The sequence below is a fragment of the Coregonus lavaretus genome (assembly GCF_964263955.1).
Source record: "Coregonus lavaretus genome assembly, chromosome: 1".
Taxonomy (NCBI): Eukaryota; Metazoa; Chordata; class Actinopteri; order Salmoniformes; family Salmonidae; genus Coregonus; species Coregonus lavaretus.
In genome coordinates this window covers 43,541,927-43,564,137 of record NC_139988.1, presented here as the reverse complement: position 1 = coordinate 43,564,137, position 22,211 = coordinate 43,541,927, and the positions used below count along the sequence as shown (strand labels likewise).

The following is a 22,211-nucleotide window of genomic DNA, read 5'->3' as shown; positions in this document are numbered from 1 at the left end:
TTCGTCTCAGGCCTAACAACACCCGTGCCAATATATCCAAGAAACACCGGCTTCTCTGGCATTATCACTTAAATAGACCGCTCCCAACCGAGGACGACTCGGCTATGACTGGTGACGACTACAGCTCTGAATGTGTTCGAGGACTCAGGAATGTCGCTGAACAGATGCACACACGTTTTTGGGGTGCTGAAATGATTTTCCAGTTTCCTCATTATGATCTTCCTCCACATTGTGCCTCTCTTCCTCTTTCTTCTCTTCCTCCAGTATGTCTGTTGTTTTTGCTGGATAGGTGAGATGCACTGTGCAGATGAATTGTGTTGTTATTAACTGGTAAAAGGAAGGTGGGTAAGAGGGAAGTAGCTTCCAGCTGAGAAACAAGTGTGCCTGCCTCAGAGTGTCTCCCTGTAGGTATTACCTCTGCAGGTTAACACAGTTTAATGAGCAGTTTTCAGTGAACACACATTTTGGGGGCTGTTTATATAATCAATTTATTATTTCACACATGCTTCACTGGGCTGTCACATCATACTGCAGTTGCCTCTCACAGGTGGCTGTGTGTGTGTGTGTGTGTGTGTGTGTGTGTGTGTGTGTGTGTGTGTGTGTGTGTGTGTGTGTGTGTGTGTGTGTGTGTGTGTGTGTGTGTGTGTGTGTGTGTGTGTATGTGTGTGTGTGTGTGTGTGTGTGTGTGTGTGTGTGTGTGTGTGTGTGTGTGTGTGTGTGTGTGCTCTTGTGCGTGTGACTGTGTCCGTGCGTCTATGCCTATGTGCCTGTGTTGTTGTTGTGTTGTTCTGTATGATAAAACATTTGAGAGCTGTTGTTTGTCTGTCATGTTTTGGGCGGGCTTTACAAAAGACAAACGGCTCAACAACCAGACCCCTATAATGGATGTCACACTGTCCTTCCCAGCCCTAGCTGTGACCGTGATATGGCTTTGATAGATTGTCTAGGGCAGGGGTATTCAACTCTTACCCTACTAGGTCTGGAGCCTGCTGGTTTCGGTTCTACCTGATAATTAATTACACCCACCTAGTGTCCCAGGTCTAAATCAGTCCCTGATTAGAGGGGAACAATGAAAAAACGCAGTGGAACTGGCTTCGAGGTCCAGAGTTGAGTTTGAGGGGTCTAGGGAATGTGTTGGACGGAGGTTGCCATGCTATCAGTCCTGCATTAGAAAGCCCCTCTCGTATCAACGTGTGCTATTCTAACGCACCATGTCATAGAGATCTGGGCCTAATCCCCCTCATAAAACACTAATTTACCTGGTATATGAATCTCTTCTGGCCCCTGTCCTTTTATTTATCTGGCTGTGATGAAAGTCCCCAGGCCTGGTGCTCCTATAATGGAATGTAAAACCGGCAACCCGTCATTATTGACCAGTGCAATTATCAATCTAAATGTGCTCCATCTCTTCCTCCTGTCACACACATGCAATACAAATGATACATATTAAGATTCCATCTCCCCTGCATTCCCTTTTATATTTGTTTACGTCGGTCACCGGAAAAACAAACAGAATAATCACCAATTCTTCACCAATTGCTTTGTCTGCAGGGTTCACATAAATGTTTTCTATTCTCTCTATCTTTGTTTTATAATGGCTTTTACATCACTCGATGGATAGGGAGATAGGTCGAGCAGTGTAAAAGATGGCTAGGAGGACATAGTGGAACATAGTATGTTTAATTTATCCCAACTGCTAGCTGTCCAGTTACTTTGACAGGAGCCAGACAGACTCAATGTATCAACTCACCATTTAAAGCTGATTTTTATCGTAAAGACAAAGATTTTTTATTTTCTAATTTTTTTGCTGTTTCAATGTATGAGAAAACAAATGTGTTATTCCGTGGGTTCCAACTGCAGTTAATCGGATTGAAGATAATTCTATCTAGGGGATAATTAAAGAAGAGGGAGCGGAAGTGGAGAGAGAGAGAAAGGATAGAGAGAAAGAGAGATAGAGATGCACTCAGTAGAAAAGGTTTAGATTTGTTCTTAAAGGTGTACAAATGCGTGCCACTGTAGTGGTACCCTGTAAGGTACGTCCTTTGTACCTGTAGTTATAGGTACATAATTGCACCCTTGCAATTCGTTCTTAAAATATCCAATACTGCACCTTAGGGAAGTGGTTCCCAACCTTTTTTTTTTACTGTTACACACCTTAATGGGATATTAAATTCTGCGGCACATAAAACATTTCCCTATTCATTTATTTAGTTGTGATGACCTCCATTTAATCTGATCCATACTGCAAATCATCTGTTTTCTGTGACAAACTTTTTAAATACATAAAAAATGTTTATATTTTCATAGTTCCTTAATCATGATGGTTAATTTGTTTGTACCCCTTTAAGAGCGTCCCACGAATCTGAAGCAAAAATAATAATAATGTAGCTCCGGTAAAATAGGTCTTAAGTTTTGAACAGTTTGGACTAGAGATGAATGGTTTTCTGCATTGTAAAGGTGCAACCACAGACAGAAGGCCATGCTCCATGTGTTTCTATGGCAGAGGCTGTGGTACAGCTAAGACCAGATCTATATATTAAGACATACTTCACTCTGGCTAAGCCTAATTAGACTTGCCTGTGCTAATAGTTTTCACAGACACTGTAGAATTATACAAATGACTTTGCTCCTGATGCGTGCCACTCAATGGTACAAATGTAAAAACAGCCTGAGCACACTGGACATGAAACAATGATACATGTCACCTGTTCAAGTGTGTACTCCTGTATTTCTCATCACTTGTTCAAGTGTGTATCCCAGTATTTCAGACCCTTGACTCCAAGTCTCTCCACACTCCAATCATTTTCATGAACCCCATATGTATCTGCTCCCTATCCACCTGTCAGTGATGGCACCCACACAATACATGTAACTATGTGCCATTTAATGTATTATCTGACCGGCACTAGTGCTCCCAAGTCAAAATTCCATGTGCATGCCACAGTTCACATTTATAAGTTTGTGTTCAAAAGAATAATCAAGATTAGGAAAAATAATTGAACATTGTACACCCAGTGTAGGCTACTGCCCCCTTTAAGAGCTATAATATAATGTTGTGATTCTCACCAAATGTGTTGTCATCTTCTAACACTATTCAAACCCCTCAATCGAATAAACAGCTTATGAAGCTCTCTTAGCCTATAGATCATAAATTGCAAACAAATAATCGGAACTAAAAACTGTCCTAGATCCTCACTAATCCTAGACAATCACTAATCAATGTCCAAAAACAGCACACGTTTTTTTCCACGAACCTGCACATCATAATTTTCTCTCTTTTGTGGCACCAATGTGAGGGGCTACGGCACGGGAAACGGTGTTGCAGTAATCTAGTGTGTGGTGCCGGAATAATGACAAGCAAACCTCAGCTTTGTGTTCACAAAAAAAGGGAACCGGACTGCAGAATTCAAGAGAACCGAACTCAGACCACCTCCCGAGATGGTCTGAATTCGGATCGCTTCGGGGGCTCTTGAGGGGTCTGAGTTCCTTTGGAACTTCACAGATGAAAGCAGTGTGAACCTGCTTTCATCTGTGAAGAGGACAGGGTGCCCGACCGATGATTGCTAATTTGTAGACACACCAATCAGGTTTAAGCACTATAAAAATGCAGCTGGTATGTTCACCTGCCTTCAACCAAAATGGAAGGAGTCAGAAGAAGAGTGAGGGTGAGAGAAGGAGTACACAGATGAGGAGAAGGAGGTAGAGGAAGAGGCAGAGGCCGAGCCAGAGGTTGAGGAAGACCTGAAGCAGGAGGAGAACGTGCACAAAGAAGAAGAGGACCAAACTTATCAAATGACATTCGTGCAACACTAGTGGACCATGTTGTGAACCACGGATTGACGCTGAGGGAGGCTGGACTGAGAGTTCAGCCAAATCTTAGCAGATATACAGTGTCATCTGTCATAAGGACTTTTCGACAGGAAAACAGGTAAAAGAAGATCTGTCTACAGTTACAGTAATCAGCCGCTTATTGTATGCACCATATCAGCACTTGTGATACCCCTTCCTGTGACATTGTACAGTAAGTTACATGTATTGTTCTCTACATAGGATTGAGGGTCGGGAACGACAAGGAGGAAGGGGGCCCATATTCACGCAAGAACAAGAGAGAGAGATAATAAACATGGTTTTGGCCAATAATTCTATCAGGCTCAGAGAACTACAAGCCAACATTATCGGTGACCATGCCATTTTCAATAATGTCTCTTAGTCAACACTGGCATGCATCCTGAACATACATCAGGGTCAAATGAAACAACTTTATCGAGTGCCTTTTGAGCGGAATTCAGAGAGGGTCAAACGGCTGCGACATGAGTATGTGAAGGTTTGTATTGTTCACGTTAGCACTGGGATGTTGCATACTGCACAAATGACTTTTTTTTACATTGATTGTATACTAGACCTATCCTGAACTACACAATCTTGTCTTTCACTGTTTTCAGAGAGTTTTGCAGATGGATGCTGAGGAAATCCTGCATGAATTCATATACAGTGAGGGAAAAAAGTATTTGATCCCCTGCTGATTTTGTACGTTTGCCCACTGACAAAGAAATGATCAGTCTATAATTTTAATGGTAGGTTTATTTGAACAGTGAGAGACAGAATAACAACAACAAAATCAAGAAAGACGCATGTCAAAATATTTATAAATTGATTTGCATTTTAATGAGGGAAATAAGTATTTGACCCCCTCTCAATCAGAAAGATTTCTGGCTCCCAGGTGTCTATTATACAGGTAACGAGCTGAGATTAGGAGCACACTCTTAAAGGGAGTGCCCCTAATCTCAGCTTGTTACCTGTATAAAAGACACCTGTCCACAGACGCAATCAATCAATCAGATTCCAAACTCTCCTCCATCGCCAAGAACAAAGAGCTCTCCAAGGATGTCAGGGACAAGATTGTAGACCTACACAAGGCTGGAATGGGCTACAAGACCATCGCCAAGCAGCTTGGTGAGAAGGGGACAACAGTTGGTGCGATTATTCACAAATGGAAGAAACACAAAATAACTGTCAATCTCCCTCTGCCTGGGGCTCCATGCAAGATCTCACCTCGTGGAGTTGCAGTGATCATGAGAAAAGTGAGGAATCAGCCCAGAACTACACGGGAGGATCTTGTCAATGATCTCAAGGCAGCTGGGACCATAGTCACCAAGAAAACAGGTAACACACTATGCCGTGAAGGACTGAAATCCTGCAGCGCCCGCAAGGTCCCCCTGCTCAAGAAAGCACATATACATACCTGTCTGAAGTTTGCCAATGAACATCTGAATGATTCAGAGGAGAACTGGGTGAAAGTGTTGTGGTCAGATGAGACCAAAATGGAGCTCTTTGGCATCAACTCAACTCGCTGTGTTTGGAGGAGGAGGAATGCTGCCTATGACCCCAAGAACACCATGCCCACCGTCAAACATGGAGGTGGAAACATTATGCTTTGGGGGTGTTTTTCTGCTAAGGGGACAGGACAACTTCACCGCATCAAAGGGACGATGGACGGGGCCATGTACCGTCAAATCTTGGGTGAGAACCTCTTTCCCTCAGCCAGGGCATTTAAAATGTGTCGTGGATGGGTATTCCAGCATGACAATGACCCAAAACACACGATCAAGGCAACAAAGGAGTGGCTCATGAAGAAGCACATTAAGGTCCTGGAGTGGCCTAGCCAGTCTCCAGACCTTAATCCCATAAGGCCTTAATCCCTGCAAAGAGGAGTGGGACAAAATCCCTCCTGAGATGTGTGCAAACCTGGTGGCCAACTACAAGAAACGTCTGACCACTGTGATTGCCAACCAGGGTTTTGCCACCAAGTACTAAGTAATGTTTTGCAGAGGGGTCAAACACTTATTTCCCTCATTAAAATCTAATCAATTTATAACACTTTTGACATGCGTTTTTCTGGATTTTTCTGTTGTTATTCTGTCCCTCACTGTTCAAATAAACCTACAATTAAAATTATAGACTGATCATTTCTTTGTCAGTGGGCAAACATACAAAATCAGCAGGGGATCAAATACTTTTTTTCCCTCACTGTATATTGATGAGGCAAGGTTCAACCTCACAAAAGAAAGAAGGAGAGGCAGAAATATCATTGGCCACAGGGCTATAATCAATGTCCCAGGGCAACGTGGGGGTAACATCACCCTTTGCGCTGCCATTTCACAGCATGGGGTTCTCCTCCGTCATGCCAAAATGGGCCCTTACAACACACCTCACATTCTCGCATGTTTGGACCGATTGCACCACATCATCACAGCAGGTAATGAATTGCATCAGATGCAATACACTGTCATCTGGGACAATGTGTCATTCCACCGCTCTGCTTTGGTCCAGAACTGGTTTCAACACCATCCACTGTTGACAGTACTATACCTTCCACCATACTCTCAGTTTCTAGACCCTATTGAAGAGTTTTTCTCTGCATGGCGGTGGAAGGTTTACGATCTCCAGCCCCAGGCTCAGGTACCCCTCATTCAGGCCATGGAGGACGCCTGTGACCAAGTCGACGCCGCAGCTGTGCAAGGATGGATTCGACATTCAAGACGGTTCTTCTCGCGTTGTCTTTCTAATGAGGATATTGCTTGTGATGTTGATGAAATTCTCTGGCCAGATCCAGCTAGGCGAAGAGATAATGTATAGTATGTTTACTGTAGTATTTTCTGTACAATATTGTCAGTTTTTTTCAGATAATTTTTTATGTTTGTTGTTGTTGTTATTTACTGTAATTGTAACCTGTACTGGATACAGTATTTTTTACGTTTGTCTGTTGTTTGCTGAGCTAACAGTGTTATGCACACAACTGTAGTAGCATGAAAACTGGGACATGTTTCGTTGTGATTCTCCATGTTGACATGTTGACTGATTTGGGTATATGGAGAGAAATAAATGATATTTTCCTCAGTCTGCAGCATTGGTCTTGTGTAGTGTTTGTATAATTGCACTTTCTCTGTGTACTTCATTTACAGTACTCTAATCACTGAGAATTAGACTTGATAAAAGTGTTTTAGGTTAGCAACAGCAGTGTGTAACTGGTTCAAAAAGATTGAAGTCATATTTACATTTACATTTTAGTCATTTAGCAGACGCTCTTATCCAGAGCGACTTACAGTTAGTGAATACATATATATATCTTTTTTTTTATACTGGCCCCTCGTGGGAATCGAACCCACAACCCTGGCGTTGCAAACGCCATGCTCTATCAACTGAGCTACATCCCTGCCGGCCATTTCCTCCCCTACCCTGGACGACGCTGGGCCAATTGTGCGCCGCCCATGAGTCATATGAAATGAGTGTGTTTTGTATGGTAACAAAATATAGTTTTTATGAAGTCGTGTATAGTTTTGACAAAAGTGTTCCATTTTGCAAATTATCTGAAGTGTTGTGCTACTTTGGTGTAGGGTTGTGCTAATTGTGTGTAGTGTTTTGACAAACCGGGCCCTGTTTTCAAAATTGTGCTTAAACAATTAAAAAAACTGTAACTCTCTAAGCTCTAGTCTACTAATTAGTCATACATTATTAGTTTAACTGAGGGTGTGACATTTTAGTCATATCTTACTCACACATTTCTTTATCATATAGATCTTACAGTGAAATGCTTACTTACAAGCCCTTAACCAACAATGCAGTTTTAAGAAAGAATACCATAAAGAAAATAACACAAAAAATAAAATATAACATAATACTAAATAAAAGTAACATAATTTAAGAGAAGCAGTAAAAATAACAATAGCGAGGCTATATAAAGGGGGTACCGGTACCGAGTCAATGTGCGGGGGCACTGGTTAGTCGAGGTAATTGGGGTAATATGTACATGTAGGTAGAGTTATTAAAGTGACTATGCATAGATAATAAACTAAGAGTACCAGCAGCGTAAAAGAGGGGTGGGGGGCAATGCAAATAGTCTGGGTAGCCATTTGATTAGATGTTAAGGAATCTTATGGCTTGGTAGAATGTGTTTTGAAGCCTCTTGGACCTAGACTTGGCGCCCCGGTACCGCTTGCCGTGTGGTACCAGAGAGAACAGTCTATGACTAGGGTGGCTGGAGTCTTTGACAATTTTTAGGGCCTTCCTCTGACACCGCCTGCTATAGAGGTCCTGGATGGCAGGAAGCTTGTCCCCAGTGATGTACTGGGCCGTATGCACTGCCCTCTGTAGTGCCTTGCGGTCGGAGGCCGAGCAGTTGCCATACCAGGCAGTGATGCAACCAATCAGGATGCTCTCGATGGTGCAGCTGTAGAACCTTTTGAGGATCTGAGGACCATGCCAAATCTTTTCAGTCTCCTTAGGGGGAATAGGTTTTGTCGTGCCCTCTTCATGACTGTCTTGGTGTGCTTGGACCATGTTAGGTTGTTGGTGATGTGGACACCAAGGAACTTGAAGCTCTCAACCTGCTCCACTACAGCTCCATCGATGAGAATGGGGGCATTGAGGGAGAGGTTGTTGTCCTGGCACCACATGGCCAGGTCTCTGACCTCCTCGCTATAGGCTGTCTCATCGTTGTCGGTGATCAGGCCTACCACTGTTGTGTCATCGGCAAACTTAATGATGGTGTTGGAGTCGTGCTTGGCCATGCAGTCATGTGTGAACAGGGATTACAGGAGTGGACTGAGCACGCACCCCTGAGGGGCCCCCGTATTGAGGATCAGCATGGCAGTTGTGTTGTTACCTACACTTACCACCTGGGGGCGGTCCGTCAGGAAGTCCAGGATCCAGTTGCAGATGGGGGTGTTTAGTCCCAGGTTCCTTAGCTTAGTGATGAGCTTTGAGGGCACTATGGTGTTGAACGCTAAGCTGTAGTCAATGAATAGCATTCTCGCATAGGTGTTCCTTTTGTCCAGGTGTGAAAGGGCAGTGTGGAGCACAATAGAGATTGCATCATCTGTGGATATGTTGGGGTGATATGCAAATTGGAGTGGGTCTAGGGTTTCTGGGATAATGGTGTTGATGTGAGCCATGACCAGCCTTTTAAAGCACTTCATGCCTACAGAAGTGAGTGCTACGGGTCGGTAGTCATTTAGGCAGGTTACCTTAGTGTTCTTGGGCACAGGGACTATGGTGGTCTGCTGGAAACATGTTGGTATTACATACTCAGACAGGGAGAGGTTGAAGATGTCAGTGAAGACACTTGCCAGTTGGTCAGCGCATGCTCAGAGTACACGTCCTGGTAATCCGTCTGGCCCTGCGGCCTTGTGAATGTTGAGCTGTTTAAAGGTCTTACTCACATCGGCTACGGAGAGCGTGATCACACAGTCGTCCGGAACAGCTGATGCTCTCATGCATGTTTCAGTGTTACTTGCCTCGAAGCGAGCACAGAAGTAATTTAACTCATCTGGTAGGCTCTTGTCACTGGGCAGCTCGCGGCTGTGCTTCCCTTTGTAGTCTGTAATAGTTTGCAAGCCCTGCCATATCCGACGAGCATCGGAGCCGGTGTAGTACGATTCGGTCTTAGTCCTGAATTGACGCTTTGCCTTTTTGATGGTTCGTCGGAGGGCATAGCGGGATTTCTTATAAGCTTCCGGGTAAGAGTCCCGCTCCTTGAAAGCGGCTGCTCTACCCTTTAGCTCAGTGTGGATGTTGCCTGTAATCCATGGCTTCTGGTTGGGGTATGTACGTACAGTCACTGTGGGGACGACGTCATCGATGCACTTATTGATGAAGCCAGTGACCGATGTGGTGTACTCCTCAATGCCATCGGAAGAATCTCGGAACATATTCCAGTCTGTGCTAGCAAAACAGTCCTGTAGCTTAGCATCTGCGTCATCTGACCACTTTTTTATTGACCGAGTCACTGGTGCTTCATGCTTTAGTTTTTGCTTGTAACCATCTATGCAGCACTCCACCAATTAGGCCTGTATGGTAGAGTGGCAAGACGGAAGCCACTCCTCAGTAAAAGGCATATGACAGCCCGCTATGAGTTTGCCAAAAGACTCTCAGACCATGAGAAACAACATTATCTGGTCTGATGAAACCAAGACTGAACTCTTTGGCCTGAAACATTTCAAAAAACCTTTTTTGCTTTGTCATTATGCGGCATTGTGTGTAGATTGATGAGGGGGGAAAAAACGATTTAATCCATTTTAGAATAAGGCTGTAACGTAACAAAATGTGGAAAAGGTCAAGGGGTCTGAATACTTTCCGAATACACTGTATACATACTCTATTTATTTGAGAACAGACGTGCACCTGATCTCGCAGGTATGGCTGCTGAACTGGAAGCAGCAAGAATGATGACAGTGATGCTTGCTACGGTTTGTATAGTCCTATAGGATATAGCTTACCTTTTAGAAGGACGATTTGCAGGTAGAGACAAATAAATGAGTAATCCATACTTATTGAAAATGAAAAGGTGCAATGCTCGCTCACCATAGTAGCCTAACATATATGCACGTTTGTCCCTTTTCCGTTTCAATTATGCTAAAACATTTCGACTCACGTTGGTTGAGCGCCCTCAACTTCTTTTTATTATCAATATTATTTACAGATATTGTAGTAAACAAACTACAGTCTAATCATAGTTCAGTTAATTTCATATTCAAGTTAACTGCCACGTGATTCTCCGCCCATGTAGGCAGCCTACTCTATTTTAATGAGAACATACAGTGGGGAGAACAAGTATTTGATACACTGCCGATTTTGCAGGTTGTCCTACTTACAAAGCATGTAGAGGTCTGTAATTTTTATCATAGCTACACTTCAACTGTGAGAGACGGAATCTAAAACAAAAATCAAGAAAATCACATTGTATGATTTTTAAGTAATTAATTTTCATTTTATTGCATGACATAAGTATTTGATACATCAGAAAAGCAGAACTTAATATTTTGTACAGAAACCTTTGTTTGCAATTACAGAGATCATACGTTTCCTGTAGGTCTTGACCAGGTTTGCACACACTGCAGCAGGGATTTTGGCCCACTCCTCCATACAGACCTTCTCCAGATCCTTCAGGTTTCGGGGCTGTCGCTGGGCAATACGGACTTTCAGCTCCCTCCAAAGATGTTCTATTGGGTTCAGGTCTGGAGACTGGCTAGGCCACTCCAGGACCTTGAGATGCTTCTTACGGAGCCACTCCTTAGTTGCCCTGGCTGTGTTTTTTGGGTCGTTGTCATGCTGGAAGACCCAGCCACTACCCATCTTCAATGCTCTCACTGAGGGAAGGAGGTTGTTGGCCAAGATCTCGCGATACATGGCCCCATCCATCCTCCCCTCAAAACGGTGCAGTCGTCCTGTCCCCTTTGCAGAAAAGCATTTCCAAAGAATGATGTTTCCACCTCCATGCTTCACGGTTGGGATGGTGTTCTTGGGGTTGTACTCATCCTTCTTCTTCACCCAAACACGGCGAGTGGAGTTTAGACCAAAAAGCTCTATTTTTGTCTCATCAGACCACATGACCTTCTCCCATTCCTCCTCTGGATCATCCAGATGGTCATTGGCAAACTTCAGACGGGCCTGGACATGCGCTGGCTTGAGCAGGGGGACCTTGCGTGCGCTGCAGGATTTTAATCCATGACGGCGTAGTGTGTTACTAATGGTTTTCTTTGAGACTGTGGTCCCAGCTCTCTTCAGGTCATTGAACAGGTCCTGCCGTGTAGTTCTGGGCTGATCCCTCACCTTCCTCATGATCATTGATGCCCCACGAGGTGAGATCTTGCATGGAGCCCCAGACCGAGGGTGATTGACCGTCATCTTGAACTTCTTCCATTTTCTAATGATTGTGCCAACAGTTGTTGCCTTCTCACCAAGCTGCTTGCCTATTGTCCTGTAGCCCATCCCAGCCTTGTGCAGGTCTACAATTTTATCGCTGATGTCCTTACACAGCTCTATGGTCTTGGCCATTGTGGAGAGGTTGGAGTCTGTTTGATTGAGTGTGTGGACAGGTGTCTTTTATACAGGTAACGAGTTCAAACAGGTGCAGTTAATACAGGTAATGAGTGGAGAACAGGAGAGCTTCTTAAAGAAAAACTAACAGGTCTGTGAGAGCCGGAATTCATACTGGTTGGTAGGTGATCAAATACTTATGTCATGCAATAAAATACAAATGAATTACTTAAAAATCATACAATGTGATTTTCTGGATTTTTGTTTTAGATTCCGTCTCTCACAGTTGAAGTGTACCTATGATAAAAATTGCAGACCTCTACATGCTTTGTAAGTAGGAAAACCTGCAAAATCAGCAGTGTATCAAATAGTTCTCCCCACTGTACATACTAGGCGCACTTGAACTCTCACGCCCAATTAGGAGAGGTAGGTTACTGAAGTTGAAGCAGCGAGTGTGTGAATAATGCAAAATATCTGTGCTTTTAATACAATAGGTAGGCTAACGCATACAAAGAGGAAAGAGGACCATTTAAAAAATTCTGTGGAACAACAACAACAACAAAATTATCCCAAACAATTATCCCAAAGTCGTTCATCTGTCCGCCCGCTCCCGCCTGCAGCATGAAAAATGCAGACCGTGCCGCATTGATCTCTGTTGGGACCCGCAGGTCTCGCAGGCATCCCACGGGAATGCAGCCTTCTAGTGCACAGTCAGTACACAACACTATGCTCATCATGTCTTAGCAGAATCAGATGGTGATAGGGTCCCAGCAGGGTCAGACAGCCAGGGAAGACTAGTCTATGGAGCTCACGTGAATTTTGCAGTATATTGACAATATCAGTGAATGATACAAAGTTCCATCTTGAATTGATGGTTAGACCTACAGTAGGTACAGGACAGCAGCTTAAGCTTAAATCTACAGTATGGGAATAATGGTTATTTCAATTATTGAGCTATTGATTCTATTCTTGGATAAAATAATGTATACATTTACACCAAGGTATTTCTTTGTTCATGCCTCATTTTAGGAGGATCAGATGGTAACAGGGGTCTCAGCAGGGTCAGGCAGCCTGGGAAGACCTGTCTGTGACGGAGCTGAGGTGAATTTTTACAGATACAACTTCTTTATTCTCTCTGCGAAGCAAACACTGAACAAGGCAGATGCTATTTTAAGGCGGTCTAACAAACCTCCAAAGTTGATTTACAAACTGAATCAAGGGTTGATAGAGGCTTTTCCCGATGACACAAAATATGTAAAACAAAAATATGAGGAAGACCTGGTAGAAGCTATTGATGATGATGAAGGGATACAGATACAGTGAGGGAAAAAAAGTATTTGATCCCCTGCCGATTTTGTACATTTGCCCACTGACAAAGACATGATCAGTCTATAATTTTAATGGTAGGTTTATTTGAACAGTGAGAGACAGAATAACAACAAAAAAATCCAGAAAAACGCATGTCAAAAATGTTATACATTGATTTGCATTTTAATGAGGGAAATAAGTATTTGACCCCTCTGCAAAACATGACTTAGTACTTGGTGGCAAAACCCTTGTTGGCAATCACAGAGGTCAGACGTTTCTTGTAGTTGGCCACTAGTTTTGCACACATCTCAGGAGGGATTTTGTTCCACTCATCTTTGCAGATCTTCTCCAAGTCATTAAGGTTTCGAGGCTGAAGTTTGGCTACTCGAACCTTCAGCTCACTCCACAGATTTTCTATGGGATTAAGGTCTGGAGACTGGCTAGGCCACTCCAGGACCTTAATGTGCTTCTTCTTGAGCCACTCCTTTGTTGCCTTGGCCGTGTGTTTTGGGTCATTTTCATGCTTGAATACCCATTCACGACCCATTTTCAATGCCCTGGCTGAGGGGAGGAGGTTCTCACCCAAGATTTGACGGTACATGGCCCCGTCCATCGTCCCTTTGATGCGGTGAAGTTGTCCTGTCCCCTTAGCAGAAAAACACCCCCAAAGCATAATGTTTCCACCTCCATGTTTGACGGTGGGGATGGTGTTATTGTGGTCATAGGCAGCATTCCTCCTCCTCCAAACACGGCGAGTTGAGTTGATGCCAAAGAGCTCGATTGGGGTCTCATTTGACCACAACACTTTCACCCAGATCTCCTCTGAATCATTCAGATGTTCATTGGCAAACGTCAGTCGGCCCTGTATATGTGCTTTCTTAACACACTACACCTTTCAGTCCTTCACGGCGTAGTGTGTTACCAATTGTTTTCTTGGTGACTATTGTCGTATCGGGTGAATGCTGGCAATTATTGCTGATAAACAAAGGAGTCCGCTCATACTGAACTTGGATCATAAGGTTTATTCATATCACAAGCTTCAGCATAAGTGACAGATGTCATGACATCCGGAGAGCGACGGCCCGGATTGCAATGGCCGCTCTGCCCTTTCTTTGTCTAGCCCCTACTTATAAACAATGCAAAAAGATGGGTGCTCCATCTTCTGGCCAATCACCAGTCTCCCCTGGGGCGTCACCCCACAAACGCCACATTTGACCTAACATAAACAACATTCCATTTCTTCATGAAAAACATTTAACAAAGGCATAATCCTAATACACGACATTTCCCCCCTTCGAGACTAACTAAAAGTCTCGAAACCAAACAGAATAGGATTATGACAAGTAACAATGTATCTTATTGAGTATCTTTAACATTAAACCAAAAAACATTATCCTCTAGAGTGTAAATACCTTTCTATGAAATATGAACAAATCTTTATGGAGTGTGAGAGCGAAAAACCTGTCCGGCAACCTTCGTTCCAAATCCATCCATCCATCAATCAAGACAGTAAAATTCTCTCACGGTCCCTCTGCCCCAGGCAACCACCTAGATACTCCAGATAAACTCATAAACCATGTAAATCAAATCAAATCAAATCAAATCAAATTGTATTGGTCACATGCGCGGAATACAACAGGTGCAGACATTGCAGTGAAATGCTTACTTACAGCCCTTAACCAACAGTGCATTTATTTTAAACAAAAAAGTAAGAATATAACAACAACAAAAAAAGTGTTGAGAAAAAAAGAGCAGAAGTAAAATAAAGTGACAGTAGGGAGGCTATATATACAGTAAAATAAAGTGACAGTAGGGAGGCTATATATACAGGGGGGTACCGTTGCAGAGTCAATGTGCGGGGGCACCGGCTAGTTGAGGTAGTTGAGGTAATATGTACATGTGGGTAGAGTTAAAGTGACTATGCATAAATACTTAACAGAGTAGCAGCAGCGTAAAAAGGATGGGGTGGGGGAGCAGTGCAAATAGTCCGGGTAGCTTAAATGCATTTGAAACTATGATGCAATTAAATACACATGTAAGCCCCTGCAAACAAAATCCTATCCAAAAAATATCCACTCTAAGGCTGGTCAACCCATTGGACCCTACAGTGGACCTCTCCCTGCCTAGACTCCCTGTCCCTAAGCATCAACGAAATAAACAAAAACATCTAAGATCCTCACATGTATTCAAAAACATCAAATATCATTCTACAAAAATTAATACCTAAGAATATGACACAAATTATGTATTACACATGCAAATATGTCTATATTTCATTGCAGACACTGGAATGTAGTCCACTACACTTCATATCCCCGTAGTCTCGACTTCCAATGGATTGTTGATGATGGAATCGGAATCTCTCCACACCTTTCTTGTTTCATCTCCTCCAGTCATTGTCCTTTCATATTGTCCCTTCATATTGTCCTTGTTTGAGTATTTCAATCTCCACATGTTCCCCCAAATGCTTCTGGAAGAAAAGAAAAGACCAAACAGTATCTTTTGCAAAACAACACTTTCAAATTAAACATCAATATCAACTAAGAATATAATAATGATATATAAATGATGTATGAATCACATTAACCCACTTCCCCCCTTTGATTCATAAAATCATACTAAAATCACACTAATATTGAAAAAAAAAATTGAAAAATGATCAAAACATCAAAAATGATATTTATCCATTCAGTTCCACTTGTCCATCTTCATCCAGATCAGGAACAGTCAACACCGGCATCTGAGTGTTGTCTCCAGGCATCACTCTCCAACCTATCTCAATATCATAGCTTTCTCAAAGGTCAGTAACAAATTACAAACATCACACACGGCATATCTATTTATTGTGGCCATCGAGATGTTAGCTATTAAAATCAGATCCAATAATAATATCAGAGGATTAGAAATACAGGGCTTAAAAACAAAGGTGTCATTGTACGCAGATGATTCATGTTTTCTTTTAGATCCACAACTAGAATCCCTCCACAGCCTCATAGAGGATCTAGATACATTTTCTAACCTCTCTGGATTAAAACCAAATTATGACAAATGTACTATATTACGTATTGGATCACTAAAAAATACAATTTTTACATTACCATGTAGTTTACCAATAAAATGGTCTGATGGTGATGTAGATATACTCGGAATACATATCCCAAAGGAAATAAATGATCTCACTTCAATACATTTTAATAGAAAGTTAGCAAAAATAGATAAGATCTTACTACCATGGAAAGGAAAATACCTGTCAATTTGTGGAAAAATCACCCTGATTAACTCTTTAGTATTATCCCAGTTTACCTATTTGCTTATGGTCTTGCCTACGCCTAGCAAACAGTTTTTTAAATTATATGAGAAAAAAATATTCAATTTTATTTGGAACGGCAAGCCAGACAAAATTAAAAGAGCATATTTATATAATGAATATGAATTCGGAGGACAGAAATTATTAAATATTAAAGCATTAGACCTATCACTAAAATCTTCAGTCATCCAAAAGTTATACTTAAATCCGAACTGGTTCTCAAGCAAATTAGTAAGATTGTCTCACCCACTGTTCAAGAAAGGCCTTTTTCCCTTTATTCAGATTACAACCTCTCACTTTCAGTTATTTGAAAAGGAAATAATCTCCCAAATGTCACTATTTCTAAAACAAGCCATAGAAAGTTGGTTGCAATTTCAATTTAATCCTCCAGAAACGACAGAACAAATAATGCAACAAATATTGTGGTTAAATTCAAATATACTAATTGACAAAAAACCATTATTTTTTGACAGAATGTTTAAAAAAGGTATAATATTCGTAAATGATATCATCGGTAGGACTGGTGGAGTTATGTCGCACATGCAGCTAACAAAAACATATGGAAATGTCTGCTCTACCCAGAATTACAACCAAATAATTGCAGCCTTACCGCAAAAGTGGAAGAGGAAAGTTGAAGGGGGAGAAAGTAAGGAACTTGTCTGTCGGCCTTGCATTAAAGAACATAATTGGTTAAGGAAAACTGTGATAAATAAAAAAGTATATCAGTTTCACTTAAGGACCAAAGGATTGACAGCCGTCCCATATAGATTGCAAAATAGTTGGGAAGAGATCTTTGACGTACCGATCCCATGGCATAGTGTTTATGAACTGACACGCAAAACGACACCGGATTCAAAAATTAGAATCTTTCAATTTAAATTATTATATAAAATTCTTGCTACCAATAGAATGTTATTTATATGGGGGATACAATCTTCCCAGCTCTGCAGATTTTGCTGTGAAGAGATAGAATCATTAGATCATTTGTTTTGGTTCTGTCCATTTGTAGCTTGTTTTTGGACACAGGTCCAGGAATGGCTAAAGGATTCCAATATTTACCTGGAACTAACCTTGCAGATAGCATTACTGGGTGATCTGAAAAGTCATAGTCAATCAATCAATAATATAATAATACTTTTACCAAAAATGTTTATTTTTAATTCACAATCTGTAGAAGCAATGAGAATAGAAAGGTTCAGAACTTTTGTAAAACATCACAGTACGGTCAAAATATATATGGCAAATAGAAATCCTATATGGATGGTGTTAAGAGATAGATGGGAGGTATTGAATAGAGTTGAAGGATGGGACTAATAACAAATAACAACAAATAATAACAAAGATAGCTAATAATGTAAGCATACTGTGTCCATAATAAGTATATAGGTTGTATGTTGGGAGCTTTTGGGAAAGAGCACAGTTAGAAAGATATGGCATTTAGAAGCAAACCGGATGGACATCATGAAAATGATCGGAGAGGTTGAGAGTAGAAGAAGTTCAGGAGCAAAAAAATAAATAAATATATATATATATATATATATATATATATATATATATATATAGATATAGAATTATTGTAAAATTAACTCTGTCCATAAGGTGTAGATAGTAAGTATAGACCGGAAGTAGAGGCCTGGGCGTTGTTGTTCACTAATTTACTCCAAGTAGGGAAAGGATGGTGGGGTTAAAAAGTAATAAAGGGGAATATATATATATATAAAAAAAAAAAAAAACATGGGGGATTGGAAGTGATGCAGACAATTACATTGATAGAAGATACAATCTATCTGCAATATTAAGCTGATCCATCCCCCCCCAAAAAATAAAAAATAAAAAATAAAAAATACCATCACACACAGTGCTATCAAAGCTGCAACTAAAATCTGAACCATCACTGCCCCTACTGGGCCTACCTGATCTTGCAACCAAGTCTTCGCTGACCCTCCAGCTCCTTCAGATATACCAAATGCATCCCTTATATTCTTTAACGCATAGTGATACTATCTGAACTATCTGGACTCAAAGTATAACTAATATTATCAATATGATCTTCCCAAATGTTACACCATACCATGGAAAAAGTCCCCCCTTCTCTCTTGGACTCACCCTTCAATGATAGGCTTGAAGACTATAACATGTCTCTTTTCACCCTTTTAACCCTAGATCTATCTGTGTCCGGTGCTACCCCTCTTATAATGGTAGAAACCTCATATGGAAGCTTCAACGTTGACATGTAACAACATCCTGTCCATCCATAGGGTAACATATATGCTTTATCACCACAAACCCACCAAATATCTCTAAAATTCCAAATAGTTACATTGACAGGCAAAAGCTAATCTTTTAACCATCAAAGTCCTGCTGTTCCTACTACCTGGAACATAAAAAGTTACATTTATATTTCTCATTACTACCCTTAAGGTCATGCTTACCCAAAGTTATCATATAACATCACAATCTGATATTCCCATAAACATACCCCTTACCTCATATGTTTTATTAGAACAAAAACAACTTTTAGCCCTCAATAGTTTCACCTCCAATACTTCAGGGTTCGCTGTTACCTGATTTTACTTCCCATCTAACAAATTCCCATAGGGTAATTCATTTAACCAAGAACACCTAAACCTAGGCTTAAACAAATGTTTTGACAACGACATTATTTTATGTGTTACTGCCTGTTGCTGATACAACAGTCATGACAAAGCATAAGATTGACACAGACTTGATAAAGGTCGAGCGACCGTCTCTAAAATGTTTGGTGCTGGAATTCTCACCAGACATGGACCCTCAAGATTCCTCACTGATCTTACAGAATGAGTTAACTGCTGGAACCAAAGATTCCTACCTGCCCATCCATCTTTAACTTTCACAACAGAAGAATCAAACCACATGCATATAGTTTCTCTCTTCCCTAACGAGCGGTACTGATCAGATACCTCTCCTTGTCTGTCATTAAAATCAAAGACCTCATCCTGTACCTCCATGATAGTACCCTTCACTATTTCAGATGAATCTATATTGTTCTCTACTACTATCTGCTTTCCTATTTTAACCCTATTCGTACTATCATTGACAGCAATCTCCATTCCGTAACATAAACCCCTTTGTCCTTCTTGCTACCCCCTTTAAACAGACTTGATAAGTTGTTGTCGGTGTCATACTTCCTACATTTGTTATTGCCATCGTATCATTAATCCCTTCCAAAGTTACCATTAAAGTAGTTGATCTAGTTGATGTATTAACACTCTTAACTACTTCTAGTGCAAAAGTTCCCGATATCCTCTGTGTATTATCTACTGTTGGAGTGACTACTGTAATCTACTCCTCCTGAACTCCCTCGGTGACTGCGGAAGCTTCAACAGATTTCAAATCTTCCATTATAGGCGTCACTTTACGAATTACATAGCCTTTTAACCAATAATTCTTAACCGGAACAAATTTTAATGCTTGCACTAGATAAGTACACATATATTCTCCCTGATCTTTCTCTGTAACATTACGCAAAATAAATGAACAATCACTCATAACCCTCTTCCACTTCATATCGTTGTACAAACTATACCTCCTTTGACTAGGGGGCACCGCTTCTACATCTGGTCCTGATAACAATACTTCTTCTCCATAATTATCTCTCCATGTGGGAGGAACGTCCCCATCCTAACCCCAATAAGTATTTTTCCCCCTAAAATTGGTGCTGGAGCTATTGGTTCCCTTATAATCAAATGCGATATATTTATGGCTTTAATAACTATCAATGTTGAAAGAGTTAAATTGCTTCTCACTGTTGTTTTAATAGACTGAAGTGTTGATGTCATTGTTGTTACTTCTAGTTTCCCCAAAGCTTTGAACTCTTTGCTTGTACTTCCATCTATCACGACTAGTGTCACTTTTTCAACTCTCAGTCCTACCTCTAATCCCTGACTTTCAACCTTTTGATTATAAAAAATACACCTACAATTACCTTGATCTTCCTACTCTAAAGTGTCCTTCATCATTGTTCTCTCTCTTACTACTAACTTTGAAACTTAGCTTACTGTCTTAGAGTTCCTTCAACCTAGTTCTCCTAACTTATTTTAATCTAATCTTTTCTCCTAACCTTTAAAAACATTTTCCACTGATTTATTCACAAAATCCCTTTACCACCAATTTTTAGAATATGTGATTGGGAAAGTCCCCACATGCTTCTGACTTCTTTACACACAGACTTGGCAAACGACTAAACACCTTTTAGCCTAGCCTGAAATCTCTTGGTGTAAGAATGTAACCCAGAATAACAGTCACCCCTTTTAACTATTTTTCAGACAGATTGTCTAATAGGCAGTCTAATAGATTATCATCCTTCCTATGATATTATCTTTTTAAGCCAATATGATTCCCAAAAACCCTACTTTTTAAAATCTTCTACCAGACATCCGTCTAGTGTACATTTATTGTACAGTTCAATTTACACCATGCATCTCTTCCCAACAATGCAATAGGTATATGTTCTAATATTAGTATGTCTATTTTAATTTCTCTTTGATTTTTATAGCAGAGCTCAATTGGTTCCCTAAGAGTAATTAACTGTTTTACTACCTCAAATCCCTATCCTAATTTACTTCAATTGTTGGATATTTTCTCTTCTTCTCTAATGGATGCTATCAGCTGACACCCCCCTTCGTATCTTCTAGGCACTCTAGAATCCTTAGGGTTCACCTGGAGAACAGGTGATCTTGACTGGCCCCTGTATCTTCCTTAAAAATGTTCTCTGTTGTTTCCTCCTGACTTGTTGCACTCACAGGTAAAGTGACCAACCTGTCCACAATTATAACAGTCTTCTGAAAGTTGCTGGAAGTGTAGCTGAAATCTTCCTCCTCCTTCTAAGCCTTCTCGTCCTCTTCCTCTCCAATTCTGTGTCTGTCCAGAAACTGGCTGTGGATATGGAACACCTGGTACCCACCTTGGCTGGTACAATTGCATTTGATATTGTTCAGTTGAAGCTGTAACAGTGATTGTTGATTTGGTTCACTCTGATTCTTCATAACCAAAGCTTCTCTTCTCCACCAGTTGTATGATTGAGTTTTCTGAGAGTTTCTTGATCCTGTTCTTTCTTGCTGTTGACATATCAGGATTCTTCAAAAGCTTATATTCTAAGTTCTGTCCTCAAAATATCATCTTCCATCATCTTCTTACTTTTCTTCTGTGCCAGTCCTTGTAGGATAAACTCCTTTTGAATACACAGCACCTTTAGTCTCCTCTTTATCGCTGTCTTCATCTGAACTCGAATCTCTTGTATCCTTCTTCCTTCAACTTCCATCAGAGATCAAATCTCTAGTATCCTTCTTTCCTCTCTTGCCAACTTCCTTCTGATCACAGAGTCATATCCACCCATGATCTCTTCTCAATCACTCTGATCTTCATCTTCATCATCTTCTTCAAGTTCCATCTTCCTTAACCTCACTCTTCTTCCTTCTGGAGTTTTGGATTCATCTTTCTGGTCGTTTCTGCTTGTCCTCTATCTATTATTCGTTCATTTTCCTCTTCGATGCAACAATCACCCTGCTGGATGATCACTGGAAGCTGAGGATAAACATCCCTAAGCTCTACTTCCTTCTCGTAAGGTGGGTGTCTTTCTGCTGAATCCGTATGTGAGAAAGGTGTACTAACTTCTGCGCTTAGTTTTTCTGTCGCCTTCTCTATACCGTTGTTTATCTTATCGCTGGAATCTTTTATCAGTTTTTGTTTGAGAATGAAGGGCAACTTTTGTTTCATTTGCCGGATAACCTAACACTACTTTAGT

General features: G+C 41.0%; 1 protein-coding gene across 1 annotated transcript in view; it reads left to right on the top strand.

The window, feature by feature from the left end:
* The window catches only part of LOC311129322 (protocadherin-15-like), a gene marked incomplete at both ends in the record, with an annotated part of 432,090 nt that overhangs the window by 56,669 nt on the left and 353,210 nt on the right, over nt 1-22,211 (top strand). The gene's annotated exons all lie outside the window — the stretch shown is intronic.